Raw genomic sequence first — 15,302 nt, 5'->3', positions numbered from 1 at the left:
AGGTGTGACTAGAGCCTCAGTAGGAACCACAGGAATTTTCGCCTCCCAGATTCCTGTGTCTGAGTCCTGGAAGACTGAATCAAAATCAGCTGCTTAGGAATGCCAGGCCCACTTGGGTTGCAAAAATGCCACCTTGGGTGAAAAGGAACCAGCATACTGAGTGAGTGCAGAAGTAGCACAGCAAGGGACACTATGACTGCAGCCACTTGCAGAAGAGGGGAGCTCTTGATTTGAGGTTCCTAGTGAGAAGGGAGAGCTGAACTGAAGGCAGAGGCATCATCCCCTCACACACACACACACACACACACACACACACACACACACACACACACACACACACACAAATAAAGGTGCTTACACTAATACCTTCTAGTTTAAAAAAAAATGAATGGGCAAAAAAGAAAGAAAACTTACTATGGAAACAGGGAATACTAGAATTCATCTTCAGAGGAGCACATTGAAGTAAAAAAGATTCTACCCCAAAGAGTAATGTGAAATGGCTCCCTGTCCAGAAAGAATTTATAGAACTCAAAAAAGAATTTAAAAATAAAATGAAAGATATGGAGGAAAAACTAAAAAAATAAAAATAAAAACCATTCAAGAAAAATAAGAAGATTATTTTTAAAGTTAGTTAACTAGAAAAGGAGTTGAAAGATGAAATGTAACTTTACATGAAATATGAAAATAATTCTTTGAAAATTAGGATTGGGCAAGAGGAAGTTAGTGAAGTCATGAGAGACCAAGAAATAAGAAAAGAGATTAAAAAGAATGAAAAAGTAAAGCAGGATGTGAAACATAAGAAAAAAGACAGATCTGGAGAACAAATCAAGAAAATATATGCATAATTGGACTGCCTGAAAGTTGTGACCAAAAGAGAACTGTGACATAATAATGCAGGAAACAATCCAAGAAAACTGTTCTGGAATGATAGAATATGAGGGGAAAGTAGAAATAGAAAAAATACACCAATCACTACTTTAATGAGATCCTTTGTGGAAAACCCATAGGAATATAATTGCTAAATTTTGAAACTTCAAGATCAAAAAGAAAATTTTGCAAAAAACAAGACAAAAACAATTCAAATATGCTGGAGCTACCCTTAAAATTGTACAGGATTTATCAGCAGCCACAATAAAAGACCACAAATCATATATAGCAATAGTTAAAAGAACTAGGCTTGAGGCCAAAAACATCATATCCCACATAATTATCTACAATATTGAATGAAGAAAAAAATGAACATTCAGAAAACTTGCAGATTTTCAAAATTTTCTATCAACCAAATCTGAACACAATAGAAAAGTTAACAAATTTAAGAGCCAATACCAATGATCAATTTCAAGGAATTCAATATTAACAGATTATTTATATTTTTTTAACATGGGAAATGTATACCATATGTTTAAGATTGTATAAACAATAGAGAAGCTCAAAAGAAAGATTGGAGCAGGATTAAGGTTAAAATAGTAATTGTGTTATATAAATAAGATGCAGAGGAATCATAGACACAGAAACATTAGTGGGAGGAGGAGAACTCTTAGTTCTGAAAACTTATTTACATTAGGAATGAATTAAATAGGCAACACTACACACACACACACACACACACACACACACACACACACACACACACACACCATGAAGGGTATAGCACCTTCCAAAATCTAAAAGAAATAAGGGGGGTGGGAAGAGATGGGCAGATGGAGAAGCAAAGGAAGAAGACAAGGGAGGGATTCATAAGTGCGGGGAACTTAAGTAATAGCAAGGCAAATTAAAGAGCAGAATTTAATCAAAGACTCAGCATGAATACAAAAGATATGAATGTGTGTTTGTGGGGGGTACACAGAGAGGGACAGAGAATGAGAGAGAGAGAGAGAGAGAGAGAGAGAGAGAGAGAGAGAGAGAGAGAGAGAGAGAGAGAGGAGAGAATCTCCTTTCTTATATCCTGCTTGGAGTAGGAGAAGGGAAATTAAACAAATTTAAAAGATTATAAAATACATAAAAATTCTGAAGATTAGTATGCTCTTATTTGCTAGCCAGCAGCAATTGTACCTGTTAATCCTCTTTTCCTCTGCATTCTTGTCATCTGCTTTCTGGAGCTTTCCCCTTCCACTTGAATTTCAGGATTATTGCCAACAGAGCCAGTTCCTTTTGGACCCATTAGAGATGGGCCCTCCTGGTCCTAACATGGGGATTACAGAAGGATCTAAAACAGATACTAATAACAAAAATATAAAGCTAGGAGTTGGGGTCTAGCTTATCTTCTTCACAATATTCTTAAGACAGGCACTTGGACAAAGAATACCTTCCTATTGCAAGCCTAGCTGAATTTTGCAAGGCAACTTTGCAAGGAACTAGTGCTAGGTGAAATTAATAAATTGTTGAAAAGTGGCCAATATATCACTGTACAGACCATTTCTGGAACCAGAGAATTTGTGTCTTGAGGCCAGTTTTCTGAAAAAGTTCTCTAAGTTGAACAAGTATATCTATCTTTCCAAACCATTCTCAGAAAATCACCTCCTCACCTTCAGAGATGCTGGCATGCAGTGCTAGGTACCATTTCTATGATCCCAAAAGTTGTGGCTTTGACTTCACTGGAGCTATGGAAGACATATTGAAAACCTCAGAGTAGAGTGCCATCCTCCAGCATTCCTGTGCTCACAACCCCACAGGATACAATCCTTGTTTTATATCTATATATAAAATATTGATGAAGCACAAAGGTGGAATCCCAGATGAAAATCATGATTCATTCCACAAATTCTAACACCCCTCTCAATGGAGCCTGAATTGCTCCCACAATCTTAAACAGCCAATATCCTAAATTCTGAGCAATAAAGAATAAAAAGAAGATATGGCATATCATATTAGTCTGTGGACCCAGTTATTTTCCAACCTTAGTAAAAAGGGCTCTACCCACAATTGGCAGAATGCCACTGACCAGAATGACATGTTTTATTTCATGGGGTTAAAACCTAAGCAAGTACAATGGTTGACTCAGACATTATCCTTGTATACATGATAAAAGATGATTGCATTTCTATATCAGTAGTCACTCAAACAATGTAAACTTTCTAACTTGCCTTGCATCAAGTAACCAAGGAACTCTTGTTGGTTAGATAGCGTAGAGGCAATGGTCCCATCTTCAACCTTTTCTAAAATTCAACAAAATAATTGGGCTGGGGAGGATAAGATGGTGATAGTTTCTTCAATATAGTGTTTAATGTTCAACCACTGAATGTATCTCAGAAAGATATATAAATAGATATAGCCATATGAAACTGGAGCTTTGTAGAGCTAACACAAACTCCCCAAACCTATTCTCTACAACTTTTCCAAAAAAATTTACATTTACAGTAACTCAGACAAAAATCACACTCTAAAGCCAGAATTCCTCAACTTCTCCCCTTCTTTTAAAGCCTTTTCTTTCAAATAAAGGCTCTGAATTTCCAGGCATTACAATATTCAAAAGTTTTAATCAAGATGCCAAATACCATTTATCCCACACACCAAAACTACATCATATGGTGCTAAAAGCTTCCTAAGAAGACTTGTCTAGTAGTTGTGATACCTGTCTCTTATTGGTCTTCCTTGATGGATAGGAAGCAATATGAATTGCAAGGCTTTGTTTTATAAAAGTCATGAATGCTTTTGGTAGGAAAACTTTTTTTTTTCTTTGTTAAAAAAAAAAAAAAAAAACAGGAAAAAAAAAAGTGGTTCTTGCCCTTTGAACATCTAAAAACTTTTTAAACTTTCCTGTCCTTCCCCATTTTTATTGTTGGTTTTTACCCTTTGCTTCAAAGATTCAAATCTCCCCTTGATTCTTTCCCTATCTGCTTAAATGAACCTTCAAACTCTTCCTATCAGGATACAAATTCTTTGAGAATTAACTAGAATATCATTTAAGGAATGGGCATGTTTTCTCCTTGCCTTTCTCAGTAAAAGACTGAAGGAGAAATTAGCAAAATGACTGCACTTTAACAACAGCATCATTGTAAAAGTTTCAATTATCTCTTGTTCTGCCCCTACTCTACTAGACTACTTTAACATGGTTGTCCAAAATTTGCCTCCTGACAAGTCTATATAAGGCAGTCCCAGGAGAGGAGTATTTAGAGCTGTGATTGTAAGCTTCTCTGTGTGGCTAGCTACCCTTAAAAAGACCACCCTCCAAGATAATCATGTAGACCTTTATGCATCCTGGTTTTTCTGTTACAATGTTATTGATTAGAAAGTATATGTATAAAAATAAAAGTTCTGAAAGCTAGGAACTAGAAAAATAGTAACATCACAATATATTAGACAAATTAACTCTAACAACTCACAGAGAAGTTGATGAGGTTAGCAGGCCATTATTATCACAGAGGTAAGTTTGTTAAGACATATTAGAAAAACTTCCTCAATGAATTTTTAATCTAGTCCTAACATTGATATCTGTTGCAAGCCACTAAATTTCTCTTTGCCATCTGTAGATAGCAGTTTTGATTTGGAAAGGGATTGAACTAGACCAGGGCTCCTTAAACTTTTTCCATTTATAACCCCTTTTCACTCAAGGAATTTTCATAGGACCCCAGGTATATAGTAAATAAAAGAGTTATATAAATCAAACACTCACTGATAATAAATGATAATTTTGTGGTCACCCCATTCAGTAACAAGACCCCATATGTGGTTGTGAACCACAGCTTAAGAAGCTGGGAATCAGATGACTACTGGGATAGCTAGTTGGCACAGTACATAAAGTACTGAGTCTGGAGTTGAGACAGAACTGAGTTCAAAGTTTTATGACCCTAATCAAGTCACTCTACCTTTGTCTATCAGTTTCCTCATCTGCAAAATGTAATAATCTTATTAGGATGGGTGATAGGTTTGTTGTGAAAATGAAGTGAAAGAAAATTTATAAAGCACTTAGCACAGTGCCTAGCACATAGGAATCAATTGATAAATGCTTATTCTCTTCTCCTATTTTACAATTCTTTTTCAATATGATTCAATCCCAACTTCTATGACACCATGCTTCTAGCCCTTGTTAAAACACTGGTATTGACTACTAGGATGCAAGCACCATCAAGACAAGGGACTGTGTCTTTTCTAAACTTTCTAACATGTTCCTCTCCATGATTCATAGTCTCTTAAACAGTTAGGTGCTTAATAAATGTTGGATGAATTAACTTGCGTTCTATGTACTCAGCCTATCCTATCAAATGAAATGAGTAATAAGTTTATGAATTTTGTGCTTCTACTGTCTGTACCAACTCCACCTTTTCCCTTTCTCCACCCCTACTTCTCCGTAGTCTGGCATACATGGAAAAACAAAACGATCTTCAAGACTCTATTACGGAGCATAAATTTACAGTAAAGGCCAGAACAGCAATTTGTTCTTCATCTTAAAACTGAAGCATCCTTTTGTAAAATAATCTATACACTAAAGGAAAAAAAAAGAAATATTTAAATCGTATTTGACTTTAAGTAATACTTTTATAACAGTCTGTAAATATAAGCATCAGACTCATGTTTCACATCTTGTATGTGCTTGCTACAATTTGACATTTTTTCCAACCCATTTGGACACTATTTTATTCCCACTTAAGTAGTCTCCTTGGATTGGCTGCTCACAGTTTAATTCTCCCTGATTCATCTCCCCAATGGTCTGAAAAGCTGAGGGAGTAAAGTTCTGGAGAGACAGTGATGCAATAATACACGTCTGTTTTAGGCAACCAACCAAGAGACCAAGCAAGCAAGAGACCACCCTTCCCTACCTCAGCAACACCTCCTTGGCTCCTGGATAGGAGTATCACAAACCTGGCTAATGTCTTTGATCTGTTCTCAGTTTTTAAATGCTCCCGGTTGCCTAGTGGGGAGCTAAGTGACTTTGCTTCAATAGACATTATGTCACCCTTTAGCCCTTATGTAAACAGAATGTCTAACACCTTCGTAACTGAAGCCAAGCAAGTCTAAAGCAGAAACTGACAAGATAAGTGCTTTTTGCATCTACACCTGCAGGAATAGTCATATTTACTAACATGTACACTTTCTACATTGTATAAAGCTGGAAGCAAACTTTTTGGACATAGTAGAAGTATGACGTGGTTCTGATTAATGATAACTGATCTTAATAGCATGTAAAAATAGTGAAATTCTATTTCTCCATGCTCAGGGCTTTTCGCCACTCCAGAAAGCCACAGCATGTGGCTCTAATGTAAATCTGAGAGGGTAAACCTATTTGTCACTCATATGTTCTAACAAGGTTATTCACATTAAATGATTCTAGGGAAGATAATACTACAGATAGAGAACTTCTATTTAAAAAGAAAATTATATCTCCCCTCTAATTGCCATACCTTTGCATTTTGTTTGTTTTGGCTTTCTTTATTTGTAGGGAGGTGAAGGGAAAGGTCAAGAGCTGTTTTTTTCATCCATGTCAGGGAACTCCTGATGTGGAAACTATTTTCATCAATGCAAATATACAACTTTCCTCTAATTTATATTCTTAGAAAAGTGTCTGATTCTCTGAGAGATTGTGACCTATCCATGGCTGGCTATGTAACCAGGGTGGAACAGTGTGGAACAGAGGCAAGGACACAGGTCTATAAGACTCACTCCCTAACCATTATACAATGCAAAAACTCTTTGTGCTGTTTCTTCCCCAAAATCCAAAAAATTAAAAATAATATGAACAGTTAGAACAGAATAGAGTGTAATTCTGGGTGTAATTAGAAAATAATAATCAGTTCTTCTTTGAGGTAAAGGTCATAAGAAAGTACTGTACTTCTCTTTCCTTATAAATAACATCAGTCAGGTCTTGGTCTTTGCCTCTGGAAACAAGTTATTACTTAAGTTTATAAAACATCTGGAGAAAGATGTTCTTATATTTAAATTCATATCCCTTCATTCATTGAGATTAGAACTTCTATCATCTAACTCCAGTGTACTTTCTGTGATATTTTGAAATATCCCCATACTATCTGAAACCAAGCTTAAGCAGTCACTTTCATGAGGATGACATAAATGATGAGATATGTTAAGAAAAGTTTCATAACATCATTTATTTGCCATATATCTCTGTTTCTGTGAGATATTTCATCTATGTAACTGAATAAAAAAATGACAATCTGGCTAACATAGGATACTACTTTGGATCAGTTAGAAGGAAGGTTATCCAAATTAGCAGGAAAAATCCGTTTGAAATTCTCTTAGAATAACAAATAAATGGCTAACAAATTTTGCCAAATACATCATCTTGCATTAAAGAATCTTTTTGTATTTGACCCAGTAGTGGACAGAATATTGGACTTGGAGTAAGGAAGATCCAAATCCAAATCCTGCCTCAGATACTTAGTTGCTGTATGATCCTTAATCTCTGTCTATCTCAATTTCCTTAGATGTAAAATAGGTATGATAACCATAGCTATCCCACAGAGTTGTTTTGAGGAGCAACAGAGGTAATACATGTGAAGTATTTTGCAAACCTTACAATGCTATGTAAATGCTAGCTATTATTAACAACCATTTTATTATTAGACTAGTGAAATAGATGAAGCACCAGACTTGTAATAAGGAAAGTTTAGGCTCAAATCTCACAGACATTTCTTAGCTTTGTGGCATTGTGCAAATGGCTTTGGTTTTAGTTAAATCTATGATCTTAGGATCTAAATGTGTGCCTAGTATTAGTCACTTATCCTGTTAAATTGCTTAATAACTAATTTTCTTGCAGAGATCTCAAAGAGAAATCAATCTAAGCCTTATCTGAAATGCACGACTTTTGATTTATATATTTCCCAATAGATTTTACTCTATTATATGTGCTATCTTTGGCATTCTTTACTTGAAGAGATCTGAAAGAATTCTTAACACTACCTCTAATGACAGTAAGATCTTTGTTTGAATTCTCCTAACTTAAAAGTTAAAGTTTATAAAGTCCATTCTCATAGCAACTATCTAAAATAAGTAGTCCCCATTATCATTATACTTTTTTTAAACAGATATCAAATAAGGTTGAGTGACTCACCCAACTGCCAAAACTTGAATCCAATATACTCTCCAATATACCATGTTATGTAAATCCATTTGAATTTTTAGAAAGCAAGTGAAAATATTCTTGTCCCACGCATGCCCCTGCACAAAAATTCTAATAGTTTTATGAAGTCAAGATTCCTACAATTCTTGTCCATTCTTTAGCTTTTCTTTTTATTCTGCTCCCTGAAATCCTGCAGAGCATGGATCAAGTAGAGTACCAACTACAGAGAAATTTAATCACTCATATCTCTGACTGACTGATTGTCTAGGTACTATGGTGACAGACACCTCAGAGAAAGTATGTAGAGGAAAAAAGATTTTAAAATTCCTATACTTAAAAAACCCAAGGAAACTTCTGATGAATTTGGTGTCAGCATAGAGAAACACAAAACACAAACATATGCATGTAAATTAAAAATTATATATTTGCATACCAACAAGGCATCATTCATAATAGAATTTTTTAGAATTTCAAATCAACAACATTTTACTACTTTCTAAAACTGCACATTTTTTATTTAAATATCTTTTATGGTTTCTTCCCAATACAATGTTACAGGTACTGTATCATTATCTGCTAATATATGAGTAACCTTTCATTAAAAATGTATATTGGTCAAATTTTTAAACAACAAAAAATACTGTCCAATTTGAATTTAGAAGTGAAAAAGACCTGTAAATCAGTCATTGGAAATGTTCAGATGACATTTATAGAAATAAAGAAGAAAAAAAAACAATTAATTTCAGAGATTAAACTAAAACATTCCCAAGATCTCTTTTCTTCCCTGAACAGGACAACTCAGTCCATTAAGACACAAGTTAGTTCATGCTTTGCTGATACGCAAACCAGCATTTTAAAAAAATGTTCATGCACAGGAAACTAACAAGACTGAAAATACAGGAACAACAATCAACAAAGGCAGATGTTTAAGGCTAGAAGTCACATTCTGAACAAGGTGAAAAGGGTAAATGGAAGCTACAGGAAAGTCATCATAATGAACACAGCAGTTATTAAAGTTCACTTGTTGAGAGAATGGGGGGGGGTTTCACTAAGCAACTGCTTAGCAAAGCTTAATCTGTGCCACAGCTTTATGCTTCACATAGCTTTTTGATGATGCAAAAAATAATATTAAAGTAAAATCAGAGTACCAAGACACAGGACATTACAGTCCGCAGACAGCCTGAACCTATCTAACAGAAACCAGTCAAGAGCTTATTCCTATCAAACAGAGTCAGGAAGGCTCTCCCACTCTACAAGAAAATAGCATCTTGGGAAAAAATGGATTAAGCAAAATCCTGCATTCAGTCAGCCATATCTACATTTTCAATAACAGGACCATAGGGACACATAATGAAATTACCGGATGTAATGTAGATATTGGCTCTACCATATTCCAAATCTATTTAATAAAGGATGGTGGAAGGAGAAGAGATACTGTACTGGAAGGATGGCAGATTAAATATCATTACAGGCAAAGTATTGCATACAATTCTCTTTATAGGGGAAAAGTTCATTTGGAACAATAATCCAAAGTTCAAAATATAAACATATATACATATATGTGGCTCTGCTATTTTCTGTACGTCTTTAATAAAATCAGATTCTTTTCTGGCCCTCAGTTCCTTCACCTAATAAATAAATGATTAGATAAGATGACTTTTAAATTTCCTCCAGCTATAAATTTCTGATTCTCTTGACAGAAAGGGGGAAAGGGTAATGAGTGCAAAAAGTCCCACATGCTATTAGATGTGATCACTGTGTTCATTCCATTTACTAGATCAGTCTTAATCTTTTGTCCTTGAATTTCATTTTTAAAAATTCTAATAATTGCATTGCATTATAATTGGTTTCCTTTATAATTCTGTACATGTTATCTTATGCATATGAAAACAAGATTCTGAAAAGGGGTCCAGACTCTCAACAAACTGTCAAAGAGGAGGGGGTGTCCATGATACAAAAAAGATTAAGAACCCTAGATTAGATGGATGCATGAACTTAAAAGTTTGGTATTTCAAAATTCTCTGGGAAGTATTGTTTGATATCAGAAGTGCCTTAAATACTTAACAAATTAAGCTACAGGAAATTCAGTGAGGCTATTTGCCAATTATAGCAAATGCATTTTCTCCTAATATAATGTTTTCTTTGTTCCAGACTTACTGATAAACTCTTTTGACAGTCATTTTCCTTCTATTCTTTTCCCAAAGTTTTCCTCCACATTTGAGTTATAAATATATAGTATAGATCTGTGACTCCATTAATATAAAGAACTTTTAAGCCCTTTAAAGAGTTTCCTAAAATACTGAGAGATGATGCTTGTCAGGGTACTCAGGATGTGCCAGAGATTCTAGAAACTGGAACCAAAGTGACACTATGCCTAAATCAGCCCACTACCCTGCTTTTTAGGAGAATAGTAAGAAAACAGTACCTAAATGAATGACTTGGGGGCAGCTACATAGCACAGTGGATAGAGCACCAGCTTTGGAATAAGTAAGACCTAAGTTCAGGTATGTGACCCCAGACAAGTCACTTAGCCCCATTGCTTTAAAAAAAAAGTTTTAAATAAACATTTACTCTATAGAAATCCTTTCATAGAAATAAATAACTAAACTGTTGAACTATACAAATGAAATGTTTTCTTATGGAAACATTCAACTTGGTCAAAGGCTCTGATGCTTATTTCCTTAGTGTCTTCAGTCAAGTCATTCCCCCTGGACCTCAATGTCTTCATCTATCTCTGAGGTACTTTCCGGTTCTAATTCTAACCCAATGATGTGGTGATTTTCCATTTTATGTGGAAAATGCTTGTGGAACATTGCTTGAAAAGCAGGTTTAGAAGAGTAAAAGAATATAGCTGTGGGACTTGAAAGGCACAATTTTTAAAACTGAATCTATACTTCAAAATTAGTGGTTTTCCTTCAATACAAATATGTCACTATGCTAAACATACAGAGAATAAGATTGATTCTCCATTGAAAGAAGGGAAAAGGAGTTTCTTCACACACATTTCTTCACACACACATACACAAAAAAGAATTAAAAGAGGATTGGGCAAGAGATCCCCTTAAATTATTCTTATGTTTATTGACTATGATTAGAGGCCTTTGATAACTTAAAATAAAAAAAAAGAAAGAGGGAGAAAAAATTTTTTTCTGAAGATGAGAAAAGACAATGTTTGAAAAGGAATTCATTAATGTGAAGGAATTTTTAAAAAGTGAGCATAATAGCTGAACAAAAATTTAGTAGAAGAAAGTTATATTCAATAAAAACTTATTAAGATCCTGAAATAAATCAGGCACTGTGCTAGGCCATGCAGATAATAAAACAAAACAGTTTTTGCCTTCCAGAGGTTTGTATTCTATTGGAAAAGATAGTCTCTTTTAAATAACAGGTGATACCACAGTCTCAAAACAATGAGGCTGTTGTCTGGAAAGGTTATCAAAGCATGGAGACATCAAGTTGGGTTTTGTGAAGGAGACATAGTAGCTATTTACATGTGTAACCTTAAGAAGTGTCATGTGTGTCATGGACTCCTTTAATGGCCTAGTGAAACCTATTGACCCCTTGGAATAATGTTTTTAAATATATAGGAACACAAAAAGAAACTAATATTAAAGTAATGATGTGATTTTTTTCTCATCCAAGTATGTAGACTTCTTAAAAGATTCCTTGGAGTCCATATTAAGAATATGTTTTAAAAGCTTCTTCTTGTCTGCAATCTCTCTTGTCTCCAATCTATCCTTCATCTAGATGGTGACTAAAATTCTATACTCAAAACAGTTCTTCTTCACCCTCCACCTTAAGACAATTATTTTTCTTCTCTAAGATAAAGCACTAATTCCTCTCTTTGGCTCATAAAGTTCTTCACAATCTGATTCTAGGCTATGTTTCCTAACATGAAATATTTTACTTCCCTTCACTTACCTAGTTCCAGGTAATCTGACCTACTTAATATTTTCTGTACATGACATCCCACTGCCCATCTCTTGCCTTTGTATGGACTGTCTCCCATGCTTCCATGCCTGGAATGCACTCCCTTTTCACCCTTAGAATCTCTATTTTTCTTTAAAATTCAACTCAAGTGCCACTTTCTTCAGGAAACCTATCTTCATTCTTTCCTATCCTTGTTAGTGCATTTTACCTGAAATAACTTTGTTTATATAAACTTTTATTCTTCTTTTTTTTCTTTCTTTCTTTCTTTCCTTCCTTCCTTCTCTCTCTCTCTCTCTCTCTCTCTCTCTCTCTCTCTCTCTCTCTCTCTCTCTCTCTCTCTCTCTCTCTCTCTCTCTCTCTCTCTCAGCAATCAGGATTAAGTGACTTGCCCAGAGTCACACAGCTAGTATATATCAAGTGTCTCAGGCCAGGCTTGAATTCAGTCCTCCAAACTTCAGAGCTGCTATTCTATCCATTGTGACATTCGGCTGAACCTAGATTTAATTTTCAATATACATTTTGTTTCCTCTCAAAAGAATGTAAGTTCAGGAGCAGCTACGTGATGCAGTTCAAATCTGGTCTCAGACCACTTCCTAGCTATGTAATCCTAGGTAAGTCACTTAACCCCAATTGCCTCAGGAAAAAGAAGAAGAAAAGAAGAAGAAGAAGAAGAAGAAGAAGAAGAAGAAGAAGAAGAAGAAGAAGAAGAAGAAGAAGAAGAAGAAGAAGAAGAAGAAGAAGAAGAAGAAGAAGAAGAAGAAGAAGAAGAAGAAGAAGAAGAAGAAGAAGAAGAAGAAGAAGAAGAAGAAGAAGGATGAGGAGGAGGAGGAGAAGAAGAAGAAGAAGAAGAAGAAGAAGAAGAAGAAGAAGAAGAAGAAGAAGAAGAAGAAGAAGAAGAAGAAGAAGAAGAAGAAGAAGAAGAAGAAGAAGAAGGAAGAAGAAGGAAGAAGAAGGAGAAGAAGAAGAAGAAGAAGAAGAAGAAGAAGAAGAAGAAGAAGAAGAAGAAGAAGAAGAAGAAGAAGAAGAAGAAGAAGAAGAAGAAGAAGAAGAAAGAAGAAGAAGAAGAAGAAGAAGAAAGAGAAGAAGGAGAAGAAGGAGAAGGAGAAGAAGAAGAAAGAGAAGAAGGAGAAGAAGGAGGAGAAGAAGAAGAAGAATGTCAGTTCCCTGAGGATCACAACTTTCATTTTTGTATTTGTATCTCAAGCACCTAGTACAATATTGAACACATAGTAAGCCATAATATGTATTGAATTGAATTGAATTTAGAGCAGAGAGAATTCTTACTTCTTTGAGATTATCCCCATCCTGGAAGTTTAAGATGACTATGACTCAGCAAGTCTTAAAGGATTTTTTCCTATTACATTTTCATTCTTAAAAGGACAACCAAAGGAAACACCTTCTGTGATCTAACAATGCTATCTGCTTGCCCTTTGATCTTAGTTTAAGAACATTTTGTACATCTGCATTTTTTTTAATGCTACTGATTTTTTGCATTTGGTATTTGGGAATGTAGAAACTATTTAGGAGAACATTTCACCTTCCATTTCAATTTTCATAAGCAAATTCTCCATTTTAGCAGTAAGCAATATATAAATTTAATTTTATTCTCTGTGCCTAGACAAAGGCTATGTATATCTCATTTTTGGAATGCATTTCCTCCTCAAGTCTGTTTCTTAGAATACCTAAGACTACAAAATCCAATTCAACTCAAATCACCTCTTCCTAATCATTTCAACTGCTATTACTTTTGTCTTCTCTCTGATGACTCCAATGCTACACTCTTATCACCTTATATTTACTTTGTTTATCCTTATTTATATACATGTTGTCTCCCCACATAGCATATGACATCTTTGAAGGCAAGAACTATCACATTTTTGTATTTGTATGCCTGCTATATGTGCCTTGCACATAGTAGATCATAATTAAATGTTTGTTCATCAACTGATTAGTAATTAATATGAAAAGATAGGGGTTCTGTTCATGTATTCAAAAGGCAAAGTATAAACAAAAATTGCTGTAAACATGAACAGTGAAAATTCTAGTTCAGTTCTTCTTCTGCTTTATGTTTCCCAAGAGTGATTATGTCAAGAAAATTGCCAATATTTGTAGTACAAGTTTCTTGTTGCTTTTCCTGAGATAGAAAAGACATTGATTTTATCAGTTCTTTGTTAATATCTATCCATATACATTAAAACCTTGTTAATTCAAATTAAAAATGGAAGGACCAGTTCAAATAAAAGATGCCTGAACTTTTATTACTTTCATATGCAGCTTATCCACTGAAATCCTACTCTGATGTCATCATAATGAAGTATGGTGGTTTACTACTGACTGGAAAGGTGTACCAGTAGAATATAAGCTATATTAGGTTCTAGCAAATTTGGAAAAGTTTCAAATATCTTGAAAATTTGGAAAAGCTTCAAGTATCTAATATACTCCAATTCAATCCTCTAAGTACTTATATGTGGCACTCTATTGAATGCTGATGTTATAAAGACAAAATAAGAAATAGTACCTGATCTTGAGGAGCTTATTATGCTACTGAGACTCAGAACAAACAGTTGTCAAAAGATTAATCTAGTATGATTTTGGATAGACTTATTACCAAGAACTAAATGACAGATTGACAATATTTTTTGGTCCATAACAATTAATTAAATTGTCTGCTAAACAGGGGTTGAGGAGGTGGAGGGAGGTTGCCATTTCCATGGGTGAGAGAGTATCAGCACTAATAAAAATGTAGATGTTTAAAAGTAAGTTGAGAAAAGCATATATTTTGTTATAAACTAAAAGAAATGTGGGTACTAATAACTAAAAATGTTTCATTATAAATGAAAAATCTTAACTGACATATAACAATATACTTTATAAGCATATATCAATCAACAAAGCATATGCAAGTTTTGTGAATGGTCCTGATTTCTTCATTTACTTTGAAATTTTTATACAGTAAAAATAGCAAATCTCATCTATTTTATCCAAAAAAAAAAAAGTTAAATCAATAGTATATAAAATAGTAAACATTTTACTATAACTCTAGATGTATTTGCCCATACTTTGATAATGTCAACTAAAATGACAAAGGGCAAAAAAAGCTTATTTTTCCTATTACAGAGTGAATCTAAACAATCAAAGGCAGGTTTTTCAGGCTGCCAAAAACATTCTTAGCATCAGAAAATAAATGGAAAACAATACTGATTGAATTCATGTTTACCTACAAGCATGGACGCTTAAACACCTTATACAAACTAAAGTAGTATCAACAACAGACAGCATCAGGAGCCAGGTTGTGGTAATGTTCATTCTGTTCATTCATGAAGAATTTGAAACAATCAACATAAATAACAATGAGCTG

At 34.4% G+C, this 15,302-nt stretch overlaps 1 protein-coding gene and 1 pseudogene across 1 annotated transcript in view; one reads left to right on the top strand and one right to left on the bottom strand.

Moving 5' to 3' along the window:
* Positions 1-2,767, top strand: part of LOC141552200 (aspartate aminotransferase, mitochondrial pseudogene) — a 48,409-nt pseudogene extending 45,642 nt beyond the window's left edge.
* The window catches only part of BMP6 (bone morphogenetic protein 6), a 196,767-nt gene that overhangs the window by 174,583 nt on the left and 6,882 nt on the right, over positions 1-15,302 (bottom strand). The gene's annotated exons all lie outside the window — the stretch shown is intronic.

This window comes from Sminthopsis crassicaudata, chromosome 1 (genome assembly GCF_048593235.1).
Source record: "Sminthopsis crassicaudata isolate SCR6 chromosome 1, ASM4859323v1, whole genome shotgun sequence".
NCBI classification, from domain to species: domain Eukaryota; kingdom Metazoa; phylum Chordata; class Mammalia; order Dasyuromorphia; family Dasyuridae; genus Sminthopsis; species Sminthopsis crassicaudata.
Note: the sequence above shows the minus strand (reverse complement) of the source record. Positions and strands in the feature narration are given on the sequence as shown.